General features: G+C 40.6%; 1 long non-coding RNA gene across 1 annotated transcript; it reads left to right on the top strand.

Annotated features, from left to right (window-relative positions):
* Positions 1-6,867: 6,867 nt before the first annotated feature.
* Positions 6,868-10,775, top strand: LOC117885607. Its single transcript, XR_004647799.1, has 3 exons — positions 6,868-6,928; positions 9,227-9,318; positions 10,394-10,775. It is a non-coding gene; the product is annotated as an uncharacterized LOC117885607 (long non-coding RNA).
* The last annotated feature ends 6,126 nt before the right edge of the window (positions 10,776-16,901 follow it).

Below are 16,901 nucleotides of genomic sequence, written 5' to 3'. Positions count from 1 at the left end.
CAGGCTGCGGCTTGCTGGTTATTCTCCATGCAGCTCCACGCAGCATGCTGGGCTGGTGCTGTAGCCTGTCTCTCCCCAGCTCTGCACAAGAGGGTGCTCATGTTTACCCATCCCACACAGGGCGCACCCCGCACGGCTCGTACAGCGTGGGTAGCTACAAGCCCAACAAGGCAAATTAAGTGCCTCCAAGTGACAGAGGGGTAGCCCCGTAAGTCTGTATCCACAAAAACAACGAGGAGTCTAGTGGCATAAGCTTTCGTGCGTAAAAAACCTACTTCCTCAAACGCATGGAGTTTTTTACCCACGAAAGCTTATGCCCAAATGAATCTGTTAGTCTTTAAAGAGCCACCGGACTCCTTCTCCATTTGCATTCCTGTGTAGCCACCCCACAGGTAGATTCCTGGACACAGACCTAGCTGAGCAGGACTTTCCCTACAATCACTACTCCCAGGCTACTATGTACTAGGTATCAACGGTAAGAGGTGGAATAGTCTATCTGCTGTGCTCTCAATGATTCCTCTGCTAGTTCTGAGGTGGAATAGAAGCAGCTTCCCTCAAATGCAGAGGGGACAAAGAGCTGGACCAGGGTCGGAGTGGGAGAAGGCCACCGAGGGAGCAGATTGGAAAAGTATTATGTGATTATGTAATTAAAGACTAGATCCCAATGCAGCTCCACAAACGGGGTGAATTAAGGTTGAACAGGCAAATTGAATTCTGACATTGCCTCACTTTTGAGTGCTTGACTTTGCACCCGGAATATTCTTTTCGCCTAGTCCTTTGTGTGTAGTCAATTATAAATGCTGGCAGTTTCGTGTATACTCTAAACACATGCACATAGTTCCAGATTACAGTTCATGTTACAATTGGAGTGCTACTACCCTGGGAAAGTGGCATCCACATGATCTCTCTCTTGATTTATTTTGTCAAAACAATATGCTGCAGACATAGGACCGACTAGGATGCAGGAGGGGAAAATCCTAGTTCTGGTCTCCAGAGCAGAGCCCGCTGAATAAATGTGTTGAATAACACATGGTAGGTTTAGGAAGAAGATGATTGAAAACACTACATATATCCCTCTTTGAGTTTACAGGTAAATTTTAATCCCAGTTCTACATATGACATCTAAATAATACCATAAAATTATTTAAAATAATCCCCAAATTTGAATTAAGCCACAGTGGCTTTGATAACCTGAACATCAATATGGTTTTAGAAATGCATTTGGGATCCTTAAATCACACTAGACTAGACTTACAGGATTTCCATTAAAACTCTGGAAACACACCTTCTATTGTGTCAGCATAAATATATAGTTATTGCCTATAAAATGAGTTTATGAAAACATAACCTAGAAGTAGAAAATATGATAAGTGCTAATGATGCTTTCTTTGGAGTGTGTCCAAAATATATCATGGTTAAGATATTTACAACAATCAGCCTTAATCTATTTTTCCACAGTTTAGAGAAGGCTTAATCGTTGAAACATCACCTCTCATCCTTTTTACTATTTTTTGCAATAGTAAATTAATATTTACTTTTATCCAAGGTAGATATAACCAAATTATTTTTTTCTGCAATAGTAGTATACTTCATTTCAGCTGCAGTTGTACCTTGGAGTGTAGAAAGAACGAGGAGTACTTGTGGCACCTTAGAGACTAACAAATTTAATTTGGGCATAAGCTTTCGTGGGCTAAAACCCACTTCATTGCATCTGATGAAGTGGGTTTTAGCCCATGAAAGCTTATGCCCAAAATAAATGTGTTAGGCTCCAAGTACTCCTCATTCTTTTTGCTGATACAGACTAACATGGCTATCACTCTGAAACCTGTCACCATGTTGGAGTGTAGAATAATTTGTTTTAATCAGTTTTCACTCTGTTATTGCCTTCCATCAAAACATCAGCCTGTCGCAATTAGAAAAAGATAGTATAGATCTCAGACATTATTTGTTTTGGGTTTTTGTTTGTTTTCACTGAATTTATTACCTATGGAAGGGGCTAGAATGACACCCAGGAAGACTGAAGTCCTTTCTTTTTCCACACAACAGCTACAGCATAGGCAACAGAATTGAAAATGTACTCACTAATGTGCCTTCTCTTTTGAACTGGGTGTCTGGAGACACTTGGGTAACAACTTTTAATTGATACCAGTGAAGACTGGAGTTGAACCAATGAGACAGAGGCGCTGGAACTAGGGGTGCTGGGGATGCAGCAGCACCCCCTGGTTTGAAGTGGTTTCCATCATATACGGGGTTTACAGTTTTGTTCAATGACTTTCAGCACCCCCAGTATAAAAATTGTTCCAACGCCACTGGACAGAGGTGAAAGGCACAGTAGCCAGTCCATTAACAATCTTTGGGACCATCCAGTTCCCCAACAATCACTATTACTTAGTCAGCTGAATACGATTAAAAAGAAGACTTACATTCACTCATAGGAAGTACATTATACAATAGTGCTGCTATCACAGCAGCGGCACAGCTAAGCCATGCCGAGTATCTATTTATGGGGTTTAGGCGGGTTTATACTTGTCACCACTAAGCTGTGCTGCCACGGCTTGTGCTACTGTGGCTACGCTACTATATTTATACTCGTACTAGCTCTCATCGAACTAGTGCAACTCTGTGTATGCGAGCTACAGCCCTAGCTCATAGTGTAGACATATGTCAGAGTAGCAGCCGTGTTAGTCTGTATCCGCAAAAAGAAGAACAGGAGTACTTGTGGCACCTTAGAGACTAACAAATTTATTAGAGCATAAGCTTTCGTGGACTACAGCCCACTTCTTCGGATGCATATAGAATGGAACATATATTGAGGAGATATATATACACACATACAGACATAGTGTTAGATGCAGGCTAACATCACTCCTACAGCTGGCAGCTCATAAAGGAATATATTTCCCCTTATTCCTGCCATTTCTCTACTAACAAGCATTTGGGGGCCAGTCCAGCATCTCAACAGCAGCCTGAGCTGCTTAGCTCCCTATGCTTGCAAGGAAAGGACTGAGGGTAATCTGAGGAAAGGCATTGGCCAGCACCTCCTGAAATGAAAAAGGGGGGCAGCTGCACTCTTTTACTAATCTATGGAACTTCACACAGAATGTTACAAAGCAGTTCTGAGTCACAGCATCGCTGAAGATCGATTCAGCAAACTTCCGTATTTAACTACACTAAACAACATTTAACTTTCAAAAGAATCACCCAGTTGCATGAAAGGTTTGCATGGAAATATTCCTATAAACACTAATGCATATGCATAACTTGACTCACAGAAGTACCTTTTGTCAAGTGCATAATGTTTGTAGGGTCAGGGCTTTATTTAAATTGAAAGCTGTTTTGGACAGAGACCTGGTTTTCATATCTGTCTTTATAGGCCTTAGCAAACATTTGATGCTACATAAATAATAAATAAAACACCTTGCGGTATGAGGATTGACTTTTGACAGTATAATACTATACTGAGAGCTTGAACCACCGAGCAGACTCTGTGGAGCTCACACTTGATGCTATTTCCAGCCTAAAAGGCATAAATCAGTATGCATGTGTAATCTTTTTCACCCTTAACCTGACTGAAATGAAAATACCACACTGCTGCAGGCCCTCTCCAAGTGCTGTGCAAGTGAACTAGGCTCAGAAAAGACAAATGTCAATCATGAAAGACGAATTTAAAAAACATATGGGTGTAAAGAGTTCCCTAACCAGGGAATTCTAAACAGCCATTTCAGAGCACTGCATTGGACAACCATGGCCTAGCTCAGGGGCCTGAGGGCTGCATCGGGTTTCCAAAATTGTATGGAGGGTCGGTTAGGGGAGGCTGTGCCTCCCCAAACAGCCACACGTGGCCTGGCCGCTACCCCTTATCTGCGCTCCCCCGCCCGGGACTCCTGCCCCATCCAACCCCCCTGTTCCCTGATTCCCCCCCGGAACCCCTGCCCCATCTACCCACCCCCCGCTCTCTGTGCCCTGACTGCTCCCAGACTCCCCGCGCCTAACTGCCCCCTGCCACCCCATCCAACCCCCCCTCCTTCCTGACTGCCCCCCGAGGCCCCTGCCACATCCAACTACCCCTTCTCCCTGTCCCCTGACCGCCCCCGGAACCTCCACCCCAGCTTCCCCTTGGCCCCCCATCCAACCCCTCCTCTCATTCCTAACAGCCTCCCCGGGACCCCTGCCCCATACACCCCCCCCTGCTCCCTGTCCCCTGACCGCCCCTGAAACCCCCGCCCTGACTGCCTCTGGCCACCCTATCCAACCTCCCCTCTCCTTCCTGACTGCCCCCCCACCCCCCGGGACCTCTGCCCCATCCAACCCCCCTGTTCCCTGCCCTCTGACCGCCCCAACCCCATCCATCCCCCCACCCCCTCACCACAATCGCGAACTCCCCTGCCCTCTATCCAACCCCCCCACTCCCTGCCCCCTTACCGCACTGCCTGGAGCACCGGTGGCTGGCAGCACAGCTGCACCAGGACGGGCAGCGGCGCTGCCCGGCTGCAACCAGCCACACACCGCACAGCACAGAGCACGGGGTGAGGCCAGGCTCGGCGGCTGCGCTGCCCCAGGAGATCGCCATCCGCCGCCCAGAGCATTGTGCCAGCAGCAGAGCGAGCTGAGGCTGTGGGAGAGGGGGGATCAGCAGGGGAGGGGCCGGGGGTTAGCCTTCCGGGGCAGGAGCTCAGGGGCCGGGCAGGAGGGTACCACGGGTGGCCCACGGTCGTAGTTTGCCCACCTCTGGCCTAGCTGGTTTCCCAAAGAAAGAGATTTATGTACAACGAGAACTGCATAGACAATTACCTTTATATAAAAATTCCAGACATCCTTACGTCATTTGAGATCACACTGGGGCAGTGTTATCCTAGCTTTCCATCTTAGAAAAACCAGGGAGCTGATCCAAAACCCACTGAAATAAACGAAAGATACCTTTTGATTTATATGAACTATAGATAAAGCACTAAAAGTGAGACAAACCCCTAAAATATTTTACCTTTTATTGTTGTATTTGTCTTGCAAACCAGATAGAGTGGGAAAGGTTTAACAGGGATGAGAAAAAAAATCAGATTAAAGGAATGTTAAAGGAATGGGTGTAGGAGAAGAGAAATATTACGAAAAAGTACAAAGATAAAAATTATTGGAATTAAAAAAGGCATAAGGCCTGATTCTAGGCTTGCAGGTACTGATGTAAATCAGGATTTATTCCCCTGTTCCCAGTGTATTTACAGTGGGGTAAAACCAGTTCAGGTGAGATGAGAATCAGGCCCAGTGGGTGTGGAAAGACGAAAAGAAGTGTAATTCGTAATTAAAATTTTCAGAGGTAGGAGAAAGACAAATGAAGGATGGATTTATAGAAATATAAACAGGGCAATTAAAATAACAGATTCTAGAAAATAATTCTTAGTAATTCATCATTATATTGATGGATAATGACATATGCAGCAACATAAATTCATTGTGCGTCAAATTAATTATGTTAAAAGAATAGGTAATCTGTCTCCATGATGATAACGTATAATTACGATAATTCTTTTTCAAATGTTTTAAAATAATGTCATTTCAATTCATAATGCAAGGTAGGTAGTTTGACATTTAATACATTCTCTATTTATACAATATTTTCAATATAAGTGTGCTTCTCAGATTAAATGATCGGATTAAATGAAGATATCTCTTATTGCTCTACGAACCCTAAAATAATTCTGTGTGAATATTATTCACCATGCTAACACAACACATTGACAACAGAGAATATACTGCAAATGAATAATATAACAAAATAATTTGTTTCTTTGTAATATATCTAATTATTCATTGTCAGAAAGTTGGTTTAAAAACTATGCTGGGTAAATTTTCAGGGTTTTGTGCTGTTTAGTGCAGCAACCAAGCTTTGTTGTCAGTCACAAAATAAAAAATGCAGGGCCGTGATTAGGAAATTTTAGGGGTAAGTGTCCTGGATTAAACTCAGTTTCCCAGTAAGCTTCTGATTATACTTATTCATTTCCACACATCCATGATTTATTACTAATGTTCGTCAGCCTTGCTTTTTGGAATTTACATGTTAAATTACAGTGTGTGTGAACCTGAACAAACAAATGACCAGCTGCATCATTTGCATGCACATATGCTTTCTGTTTGTGTATGCACCAATTGTATGCAGAGCTGTGGTAAATGCACAACCTGATTAAGGTTTTAAGTGCACAAACATACAATTCTGGAGATCTAGGCCTAATATCAAACCATTTATACCTTCACTTAACTTGGAAAAATATTTTGCATTTACAGGATACAGGCCAAGTTTTGTAAAATGGAATGCTGAAATTCATATTTAGGTACCTCCATGAGTGGCCTGTTTTCCAAAGTGCTGAGTACCCAGCATCTTGTGGTCAATGACTTCAGGGAGTTAAACTGGGTCCTAAAACCTCAAATTAATTGATCCTCACAATATTTTCTTCAACAGGTTCTGCAGCCTAGATTTACTGCCTGTAGCTTTGGGAAACCCCAGAGTCCCACTAGTGATGCACTGAATGCTAATTTCCCTCTTGCTATTTGGGACAGTCAGGTCCTGATTCAGCAACCATTTAAGCACATGTTTAGTTTTAAGCATGTGCTTAAATATATCTCTCTTCAGCAAAACACATACTTGCATGCTTAACTTTAAATACATACCTAACTCCCATTCATGCTTAAGCTAAGTATGTGCTTCAGCATTTTGCTGAATCAGAGCCACAACAAAGAATTCTAAAGTGGCTGGATTTTTTAAAAAAGGCACCTGCATCTTACTTTTCATCTTCGCAAGCCCGTCTCTGTTGTGCTTGTCACTCCTTCTTTCTCTTCTTACTGCTTCGTGCTTCTTTTTAAAATTCTCTTTTTTTCCTAGATACTGGCTGGCTGCTACCATAACCTGAACAACCTTTAAAACAAACAATTTATACTGAAGGTTGGCTGTCATAATTAACAGGTTATTTTGATGATGGATATGTCATTTCTGAAAATAAACTAGTTATCTTGTGAAATTTATTTAGCCATGTGTTGTATAAATAAAGCAGCATGGTGAAACACTGCTGGGATAAACATGATAACTAACAGATATATGATGGATTCAAAATTGCACAGCTCAAGTCTAATATTTAGTCATTTTTATGATATTATTGGGTCGAAAATGGAAAGCAACCCCAGCAGAGGGACTCCTTTAATACTCGGAGGAGTTTTGCTTGCTCACTAGCATGGTACAGAGATAATTCTATTCTAGAAGCTTTTGAATGCTTTACAAGTAATAGAAACCAAGTGGGAAAAGCATATTCCATATTTTAGTGCTGACATTCTTGCAGAAAAAAAATAAAAAAATTAAAGATTCAGAATACTTGGCTGTGATTCAGTACCTAAAGACTTTCTGGTGTTTTTCAGAATTCCCCTGAGCCCTATAAATGCTTCTGTTCTAGAGGTACCTATTGTAGCTATAGTCACTTATGCCAGTTTATCAAACTAACGAGCCATTGAGTGATGCTATTCCCAGGTTCAACTCCACCAGGGAGGGAAAGTGGAAAACAAAACTGAAATTTAGACAGAATAGAATTCCTAAGGGCCAGGACAACTATAATTTATTAACTCATACACACCAAACCTTACCAAGAATAATATTCTTCTTTGAGTTTTTTCTCTACAAATCTTATCATCTTTCATAAAGTCCAAGCATATAGATAAGGCAACATAATTTCAGTACTAGTAATGCCTACTGATCTCTCCACAAAATAAATAAAATAAAATAAAAATTCTCTCTGGCTCCTCCGCCCCTCTTCCAACCACAATGTGTGCAAATGGCTATAAAAGGAAAGAAGAGTGTTTCACTGTCAGATGACTGTAAAAATGATCACTGCTTCTATATTAGCCATAGGAGATCAAGCCTTCCCACCTTTTTAATTAAAAGATGTCTTCAACTTGACATCGTGATGATGGATAAGACTGGGGGAAAATGCATTTTGTGTTGTATAATTTTGAAGCATTTATGAAACTAGTGGGGAGTATACTACATTCTTAGCGCCTGGACCTGCAAATCCTTACCACATGCCCATATTCCTTAATCACACGAATGCTCCCACTGAGTTCAATAGGATGATTCATGTGTGTAAAGGCTCCTTTATATGTTATTAGTACCTATGATGTTTAATATGACGGACAAGAATGAACATTTATGTGGAATAATGCTTCATTTTTAGGGCAGGCTTTAGCCAGCCTAACAAAATCACACAGGGGAATAGTGGGGAATAAAGCTCTTTCATTCCCCTGAATTAGGGCTACCTAAATCGCAGCTCTAGTTTCCCTTTGGCACCAGCATTCTAGCTAATATCTGCCCCCACAGGAAAAATGGTGCAATGATGGTTCTTCCCATTTCCCCAGTGTGATAGCCAGTGGTGCTGACTGACTGCAAGGGGTGAAGGAAGCAGGACCCTTTTAAAGGTGGCAGTAGCACACTTCATCCTTGGAGCAAGTGGGGAGCAGCGAAGGAATTGTGTCTCAGAGTTGGAAGGAACAGTGCAGCTATGCACTGCCCCAGCCTCCAGGACTGAATTTAAAAACTCAATATAACCCTTAAGGAATAATTCCCAATATAGACTGACCCTCCTCACCTGATAAAAAAAAAGGTCAGCTGGGAGCGCATTAGACTGACTATATAAAGGCCTCTCATCTCTTCTCTGGTTTTGAGAAAGCCTTTTGTTGTGGGCTGGCTAGCTTATTTGGCTAAACTGTAGCAGGGCCGCCAAGAGTGGTTTGGGCCCCGCAGCAAGGGCGGACCGGCTAAACAGGGCCAGCGAAGCCGGGGAAGCCAGGCCCTGCGCCCCTTTCCGGACCACCGGGCCCCAGTAATTTGTACCGGCTTTACTCCCCCCTCCCGCCCCATCGGCCCTGAACTGTAGTGCTACTAACACTGAGGTCAAAGGTTTGATCCCATACTGACCACTTAGGCTAAGGCTCCTTTGCATGGGCCTGTTACACAGGAGCTCAAACCAGATGATGTGATGCTCCCTTTTGGCCTTACAATGTACAAATCTTTCTTTGCCAGGTTTGGTTTGCAAAGAGCCCTATTGCTAATATATTTTTCATTGTTTATAGTAATTGTTTTACAAAACACCAGCTGACATTCATGCTGACCAATTTCAACCACAAACCTCTAAATTACTGGGGCATCTGGTTTATTCAGTCCTGACCTAAGGTCTCCTTTGCTTTTGCACTGCACCAGGGATGTTCTTGAACTCTGCATCACCCAAGCACTCTGAAGTTAATAATCCTTCCTAAAGGTTTATCGCAGTTTACATCGTGTCACAAGAAATTGTAAGTAGTCTATTTGTCCAGGTGTTGAAAGGAGCATGAAATTGTTAAAGGATAGCAAATATGGCAGGGTAACGTCTTATGTTCCTTTAGAGCAATTTCTGTGGTTAAATATTAGAGCTAGGCAAATACTATGCAAAAATGCAGCTAATATTCATTTGAATTTTAAAACTAATTCTTTTTGACTGTGGTCACACTCCCCTCGGTGTTTGCTTTCTGTGAACCTTATAGGAAATGAGTTTATTGGCAAGAACTGTGAATTTTAAGGGAATATGGTAGAATAGTCATTGAAAGCTAATTTCAGATTTGCACTGGAAACCTGATCATGAGAATTAGGATTATCCAAGGAACAGAAACATACCAAGTGCATCTACTCAGAACAGACTGAGTATCGAATACTGGCAACAAACTGCTCATAAAAGAGCCATGGACTAAAAATTAGCTACAGAAATTCCTTCCCCCAAATTTTTATATAAAAAAAATACAGTGGAGAAAATTGTTTACAGTCTATTCAGCGAGAGAGAGAGAGAGAGAGAGAGAGCACATTTATTGAATGTTATTTGTTACAAATTATTAACCCATGTTTGATAAATACCACCCCCCCACACACACAAAGGAATTATATTAATGTTAAAATATGAAAGGATAAAGTCAAAATGTGCTAAAAATGAATAGGACAAGAAGCAATGGGCTTAAATTGCAGCAAGGGCGGTTTAGGATGGACATTGGAAAAACTTCTTAACTGTCAGGGTAGTTAAGCCCTGGAATAAATTGTCTAGGGCAGCTGTGGATTCTCTGTCATTAGAGTTTTTTAAGAGCAGATTAGACAAATACCTGTCAGGGATGGAATCGACACTACTTAGTCCTGCCTTGAGTGCAGTGGACTGGACTAGAAGACTTCTCGAGGTCCCTTCCAGTCTGTGATTCTCAGATCTACTCTTGAAGTAAATGGAGTCTGACTTTCTATCCAGATTTAGAGATTTAACATGAAACACCATTTTAAAGACTGATGTTTAGAGTAGTTCTTTGTGCCAAATGTATAATCTATAGCACCGTACTTTCTCTCCTTTTCCTTCAGGACTAGTATGACTCCAAACGTTGTCTTCAAAACACAATTTCAACATTTCGGTAAAATCCGTTTGAATAAATGTTATTGTCCAGCAGAGGACGCTGTTTGGTTACGGATGCAATTTTCTCTGTTTATATGCAATGACTGATACAATTGAGTGTACTTTGAAATCCCCTTCCAGACATTATTTTATTTTAGGCTCATTAGTGTGAAATTTCATTTTAAATAGCATAGCCTGACTCTGAAAACTTCACTGACAGCATAAATTCCTGCTCAGCTGTATTAAGCAAAACACTCAAGCTTAAATTCCAGAGACGCGTTGTGTCTTTTGACTGGTTGCTACCTGTATTTTACAACATAATGGTAACTTTTGGGTAATATAACTGCTATCCCTGGGGGCTCTCATGAAAATGAGATGTACATCTCATGAGGCTGTTTCTGTGACTGCACCCCCTCCAAAATAAATAACAGGTTCCCAGTTCTCTGCTCATGCCACTAATGCCATGCCTTCTCTCATAATTACTCAAAGATAATTCTAAGAAGTGTCTTGAGACTCAAAGACTACAGCAGATTAGGGTCTTCCAAAGATTTGCCACAAGAAACACATTTTCAACATGACACATGCATTTCTTTGCTGCGGAAGATGCCAGTACATCATTTGTTCCCTTCTGAACCAGTCAGATCATACAGATCCAGACAGACTCAGCCCATGTCTTACATTTTCAAATTGGCATGAACTGAGGGTGAAATTTCATCCCATGTAGCAGGCCAACACAGAGCACCACTTCTTGTGCTGGCCCCTCTCTGTCCAAGGGTGAAGTGTACCCTAAGTTAGCATCTTAACACCCATTGATATAAATGAGAGTTGAAAGACTACAGGCACCACTTTGGAAATGTAGGGTTAAGTATCCAATAGAGAGGTGAAGTAGAAAAAGAGCAGTTGGGAAATCAGTAGATGGCCATAATCAGTGGCAGATGGGATGGTCTTGTGGCTTAGGGATAGGAGTGGGAGTTAAGAGGTATAGATTTTATATTCAGCTTTTTGTGCCTCAGTTTCCCTATTTGTAAAATGCGGATAATAATGTATCTTTTCACACAAGTCTTAGTTACTAATATGCAAGGAACTTGAAGATCATTGGATGGAAGGTGCTATTGAAATACAAGTTATTTTTATAGCATTAGAAAGGTAGTAACGACAGCTTTAAAAATAAGAAAACAATAATTTTTAACAAAAAAATTATAATTAAATTTAAAAACATCTCCTAAATAATTTAGGCTAGAACCTATGGGAGTTAGAGGCTCAAATCCCATTAAAATTCCGTAAGAGCTAGGCATTTAAATTCCTTCATCATCTTTAAAAATTTTAGCTCCAAATCTAGAGCAGGATTAGGAAGAGTGGGCTCTTGCCCACCTTATGAGTATTATTGGAAAGCCCGGTCTCCAGACCTGTGTTTATAATTAGCTATTACTGAATTAGTTTCAGTAACCTCTGTGGATTATTTATTTAATTGTACATACCACTGATATATGAGAAATAACATAGCCCAGCAACACATGTACCTGGGCTACTTAAGGTAGTAGTTGGAGGTCTTTTACTTGTGGGGAAAAATGAATTTGATTTTTTCCCACCTGACACACTTTGAAAATCATGTCTGACTAGCTCTTGGAATGCACCAGGAAATTCTTTGTATATGCTGAGAAGTATTAGTTTCCTCAGGTATGTTGCTGAAATGCAGTACTGTATATGAATGAGAAAGTTTGAATTAAAATTGCCATTTCTGTGATGCCAGTGACTGTCTTGTTGAAAAGTATCATTAGCAGTTTGGAGGCCAAATGTAAGAGACTGCTATTTGAATCCTGGCATTCGATGGTGGTAAGGGCTGGTTGAAAATTTTCCACTGAAATTTGTTTTTGTTGTAAAACTGCATTTTCAACAAAAGAAAAATGTTCATGAAAAGTGTCTGTTTTCTCGTTGGAAAACTGAAAATCCACACATTACATTTTTTTTTGGCCAAAAACTGAAAAAGGTTTAGTTTTCAGCAGATTTTTTTTTCAGTTTTTGGCAGGTTTCAGCCAAACACTTTCAGGTTTCTTGTGAATGTTTACTGTTTGTGGTTGTTGAAAACTGAAAAGTGTTCTTTTTTTTGATGAAACATTGAAGTTTTCCATTGAAAAAGCCCATTTTCCGACCAACTGTAAAGATGGCAAAACAATCAAAAAAAGATTTTGCTAGTACACATTATACATTTTCGATCAAACTCTGCTCTCGGATATATAGTTATTGCACTTTAAAAAATAAGAAGCTGCTTCTCAGCCTTATTGTGCAACACTCCTTGCCTAAGCCCCAGCAATTCCCAGCTCTCAGAACAAACCCCTGGAGTCTTGGGCAGCCTAGTGCAAGGTTAAACTTATGTTGGAAGCCAGGCAAGGCCCAGATTGTCCCCAAGCTTGTGGCAAAAGGGTAGTTGAAAGCTACTGTTGCCTCCCACACACTTGGTCCTGTACCAAGCACAGCTCTGCCAAGTAAGAGAATATGGCCCTAATTATATTTATTTAATTCGATAAATACCTACATAAAAAAAAATTATTTACACAGGGTAATAATATAAGCTTATGTGCACATTTTATATTCTTGAACTCTGCAATTATTTGTATTTATATTGAAAATGATACATGATGAAAAGTAATATAGGTCCAGATTTTCATATTAAGACACAATTGCACACCTGATTTATGTACACACATTTTATTAACTATAATTTATTATTATTTGCTAAGTGCCAACAATGTGCTTATCACTGGAGAGACACAAAACTCTTTGAGGAGTTTACAGTATACAAGATAGAGACAGATAAAATGAATATGGAGACTCCAAGAAGAGTGTTAGCTTAGAATATTAAGTGTTTTCTTCCTCAGAATGTTATTTTTTAAGATTAGACAGAAAACTTCCTAATCAGTAATTTTTGCATAAAATTCCTCAAATTGGATGTGCAGTAGCAATCATCACATCAGATGCACAAATTAGACATGCAGTCAAGCAACTAACATGTATGAAAATGTGGTCAATTACAGGTAACTTGCATTAAACAGTTTTGTAGTGTTCCTATACACTTGAAAACAGCTGCCACAACACTCTCCAGAGGTGGTTGCCTATGTGTGCAAGGTGAAGTGATTCTTGTATATCTCTTTGAGAATCTCTGGGATGAAAAGCATAATATAAATGTCACTTATCATTTTCATGTTATTTGACAAGCCTTTTAATGCTAGAAAGAGACTCCACATTGTAGACAAAGTGCATAACTGATGAAAGTAGAAGGACTATGAAGATTGACCATCACCTGTCATCATGTTTATTACACACTATTTGTATTACATTAGCACTCAGAGACCCTAGTCAGGATCCAGGCTTCACTGTACAATGCATTGTATAAACGCATAATCAGAGCCAATCCCTGCCCACAAAAGCTTCACAATGTAATTATGAACTTACAAACCGCCACACAACTAAGACCATACGGACATGTCAAGCAACAGTAAGAAGCAGGCATCAGTACAGCAGTTCAACATGACATGAGTTTTGATCTGCTCACGCGTTGCATGGATTCGGGCTACAGTTGATAAACTTATCTTGAAGTAAGACAGAAGTTAGGCTGCTGAAATTCCTACCATTTCCCTGACATTATACAGCTGAGAGTCAAGAACTGTCAAATTACATGAGTAATATCTATCCATATTTAAAAGAGCAAACTGTTGACAATTGCCTCTCATCCCTCTTTTCAGTGTATGAGCTCCATGGAATGGTTAGGAATGATCAAACTGAAGATGAGGCAAAGCTATGGCCACATAATCATAATCCAGACAAAGAGCTCAACACTGTCTACATTGACAGGTTTCAGAGTAGCAGCCGTGTTAGTCTGTATCCGCAAAAAGAAGAACAAGAGTACTTGTGGCACCTTAGAGACTAACAAATTTATTAGAGCATAAGCTTTCGTGGACTACAGCCCACTTCCGAAAGCTTATGCTCTAATAAATTTGTTAGTCTCTAAGGTGCCACAAGTACTCCTGTTCTTCTTTTTACTGTCTACAATGGAATGGATAGCAAGAAGCACACAAAAACTATAGAGATAATTCTTCCTGGACCTCAGTGAGGAAAAATGATGGAGATTGTGCTGACATTATTGAGGTTACACACACTATAAGGCTAAGTACAACGCCGACAAGTATTTTTTTTCCCTGTTTTGAAACAATCACATGATATCTTTTCATAATATCTGAGAAAGTTTGTCATCTGGCATAATGAAAACCAAGCGACAGGCAGATAAACTTACTAGCTATTTATAAAGTCTTGTATGGTATTCTCAGTGGTATACAGATTAAAAAAATCACAATCGAATTGTCTAGAAACAGCATTAGAAATGCACGTAAGAAGAAAATAAGGAGATTGACTGGAGAACCTGGATACATTTTAGATTATTAAGATTGGAGATTTTCAAAGGCACACAGGAGAGCTTGGTACCCAGTTCCCATAAGATTTCAGTGGCAGGTAGGCACCTAACTTTTCTCTGTGGGCTTGTCTTCACTACCTGCCTGGATCGGTGGGTAGAAATCGATCTCTCGGGGATCGAATTATTGCGTCTCGTTGGGACACGACAATCGATCCTCAAATCGACGCGCGTACTCCACCAGCCCAGGTAGGAGTAAGTGCCATCGATGGGGGAGCTGCGGCGGTCAATTTGCCGCCGTCCTCACAGCGGGGTAAGTCGGCTCGGATACGTCGAATTCAGCTACGCTATTTTCGTAGCTGAATTTGCGTATCTTAAATCGACCCGCCCCCCCCCCCCCCCAGTGTAGACCTAGCCTTAGTCTTTGAAATTTTCCCTTTAAAGGTCTGCCTGAATTCACTGGTATAAGCAAAGTCTTGACCACCTCACCCAGGTCACTGGATTACATAGCCTGACTAGCTGGCTCCTTGACTAGCCGCATCCCTGCCTTTTCTAAATGTTTTGCTCTTTAATTTCTTCAAGTGTTCCTTTGCTTACCTTTTATGGGAAGGGCTAAATGGAAGGTACTGATCACTTTTTAGTTTGAAAACCTCAGTCAAATGAATAAACTTAGGCCAACATTTTCTCACCTGGATGCCAAAAGTTAAGCATACGTAAGGCCTGATTTTGAGAGGTATTCAGGACCCACGACTGCCATTAACTTCAACAGCAGCTGCTGGTAGTCACTGCTTCTAAAAATCAGGTTCTTCAACAGCTCATTAAAAGTGGCAGGATTTTCAGAGGTGTTGAGCACCCACAGCTCCCATTGACTTGGGAACTGGGAGGCTAAATACGAAAATCTTGGCCCTAGTATTTTAAATATCTTGTTATAAGAAAACCCCTATATATCTTTAACCATCTTCAATGCCATTCTCTGGGTCAGTGTCTACTGTTTCTTCCTTAAGTGGGGCAGCCACAAAATGGATAGAGAACTCAAAAAGAAGGCCTCCTCTTTTCAATATAATGCCACTGCATTCATTTTAAAAATGTTATTTTACCCTATCCTTTTTTTAATGCATGCAAGCATCCTATTAACTTTTTCAACTACTGGTTTGCTGACAGACATTGTGACTGGACAGACAACTTTACTGAGCTATTTATCGTAAACCACCCCCCCACAATATTGTTTTCCTTCAAGGGAAGGAAATTCCAATAATGCATGGCTGTCAGATTTCCAGAGTCCAGCACAATGCCCATTAAAAAGCTTAGAAATATACTGTCTCCCAGGTAATATCCACCTGGAAAGTGGCAAGTTCCCTAGGATTAGTACATAAGAATGGCCATACCGGGCCAGACCGACGATCCGTTTATCCCAGTATCCTGTCTTTCGACAGTGGACAATGTCAGGAGCCCCAGAGGGAATGAACAGAACAGGTAATCATCAAGTGATCTATCTAATCAGGGACTTTATCAAAAGCTTTTGTTACTCCAATTATGTCAACTTAATTAAGATTTCCCTTAAAGTTTTAACATATTAGACATACTTTCCTCTCAGATTAATTTGGGTTAAAAATGTGAAGCTCAGAGATTAGGTTTAAGGATTAGTTTTCAAAATGAGATTTAAGATAGTGCACTATGTCCAATTGCTACTGTTGGTGCCATCTAGAGTTTGACACCTGTATCTTTTTTTAATATCCTCAGAAAGGACAAAATGTGCCTATCAGTAAACACTGCCTTCGTGGAATCCTACTACCTATTTCTAATTATGGATAGTATAGTAGCATCTGGGTGCTTTTGATCTAAAGCGGATTTATTTTCAGCTGATGACTCATTGTTACTGTGAGCTTTGGTTAAGGTTATCAGACCTTTCATAGCCTAATGCAAACAAGTTTAACATAGCCCATGTTGTATAATATAATGTAAATTTTGAAAAGAGCTATGGTTTAGGTCAAAGTGGAAATCCTTACACTCCACTACCTTTTTTCATTAAAGAAGAAAAAAGAATTCTGCTGGACAAATGAGCTAAAATCAGAAGA

The sequence above is a fragment of the Trachemys scripta genome, chromosome 12 (genome assembly GCF_013100865.1).
Source record: "Trachemys scripta elegans isolate TJP31775 chromosome 12, CAS_Tse_1.0, whole genome shotgun sequence".
NCBI classification, from domain to species: domain Eukaryota; kingdom Metazoa; phylum Chordata; order Testudines; family Emydidae; genus Trachemys; species Trachemys scripta.
The sequence above is the reverse complement of the archived record's forward strand: the minus strand, read 5'-3'. Positions and strand labels throughout refer to the sequence as shown.